This window comes from Oncorhynchus masou, chromosome 15 (genome assembly GCF_036934945.1).
Source record: "Oncorhynchus masou masou isolate Uvic2021 chromosome 15, UVic_Omas_1.1, whole genome shotgun sequence".
Taxonomy (NCBI): Eukaryota; Metazoa; Chordata; class Actinopteri; order Salmoniformes; family Salmonidae; genus Oncorhynchus; species Oncorhynchus masou.
The window spans coordinates 28414992-28416899 of record NC_088226.1 but is presented as its reverse complement, the minus strand read 5'-3'; positions in this window follow the sequence as shown (position 1 = coordinate 28416899).

Below are 1908 nucleotides of genomic sequence, written 5' to 3'. Positions count from 1 at the left end.
AGGGCCGACGGGAATTGACGTTTTTCGTTGATCGGGCAAATTTTGGGGGTGACTTCTTCTTCGAGGTTTAACGGCGGTTGGCATCCAACTTGTTTCATTGCCGCCTCCTAATAGACTGGAGTACAACTCCCTTATACTTTACTTGAAAAAGAAAAATGTACTAAATAAGGACCCTACCATCTAACACTATACTCACAAATTTCAAAATTATATTAAATCAAATTAACACCCCCCCTACTCCACTAATTGCATTTATTTATTCCTACCTCATGTCATCACATTGAAAGGAAGGGACATCACCACTTAACACATCCTGTAACTCTTCTGCTGTCAAGTCTCGCACACCCAAATACCTCTCTGCAGCTGCCACCACAACCTCAATTTTCTGAGACTTCTGATCCATCCCTGCAGTACAATTAATAACCATTGCTATAAATGCTAAACATCCAATCTTACTGACAATTAACACAGTCCACTACTTTCCCCAATACTACACATCCCTTTGTCTCATGCCCTTCTGCACATTTTTCACACCTTGGACCCTTCCTGACCATATGTCCCGTGCATCCCGCAAAGGCGGAGGTGTTGCTAACATTTACGATAGCAAATTTCAATTTACAAAAAACAAAATGATGTTTTTGTCTTTTGAGCTTCTAGTCATGAAATCTATGCAGCCTACTCAATCACTTTTTATAGCTACTGTTTACAGGCCTCCTGGGCCATATACAGCGTTCCTCACTGAGTTCCCTGAATTCCTATCGGACCTTGTAGTCATAGCAGATAATATTCTAATCTTCGGTGACTTTAATATTCACATGGAAAAGTCCACAGACCCACTCCAAAAGGCTTTCGGAGCCATCATCAACTCAGTGGGTTTTGTCCAACATGTCTCTGGACCCACTCCTTGTCACAGTCATACTCTGGACCTAGTTTTGTCCCATGGAATAAATGTTGTGGATCTTAATGTTTTTCCTCATAATCCTGGACTATCGGACCACCATTTTATTACGTTTGCAATTGCAACAAATAATCTGCTCAGACCCCAACCAAGGAACATCAAAAGGAATGCTATAAATTCACAGACAACACAAAGATTCCTTGATGTTCTTCCAGATTCCCTCTGTCTACCCAAGAACGCCAGAGGACAAAAAACAGTTAACCACCTAACAGAGGAACTCAATTTAACCTTGCGCAATACCCTAGATGCAGTTGCACCCCTAAAAACTAAAAACATTTCTCATAAGAAACTAGCTCCCTGGTACACAGAAAATACCCAAGCTCTGAAGCAAGCTTCCAGAAAATTGGAACGGAAATGGCACCACACCAAACTGGAAGTCTTCCGACTAGCTTGGAAAGACAGTACCGTGCAGTACCGAAGAGCCCTTACTGCTTAAGCCCGAAGCCCTAACTTAATTGAGGAAAATAAGAACAATCTGAAATTCCTTTTTGATACTGTCGCAAAGCTAACTAAAAAGCAGCATTCCCCAAGAGAGGATGACTTTCACTTTAGCAGTGATAAATTCATGAACTTCTTTGAGGAAAAGATTATGATTATTAGAAAGCAAATTACGGACTCCTCTTTAAATCTGCGTATTCCTTCAAAGCTCAGTTGTCCTGAGTCTGCACAACTCTGCCAGGACCTAGGATCAAGAGAGACGCTCAAGTGTTTTAGTACTATATCTCTTGACACAATGATGAAAATAATAATGGCCTCTAAACCTTCAAGCTGCATACTGGACCCGATTCCAACTAAACTACTGAAAGAGCTGCTTCCTGTGCTTGGCCTTCCTATGTTGAACATAATAAACAGCTCTCTATCCACTGGATGTGTACCAAACTCACTAAAAGTGGCAGTGAAAAAGCCTCTCTTGAAAAAGCCAAACCTTGACCCAGAAAATACAAAAAACT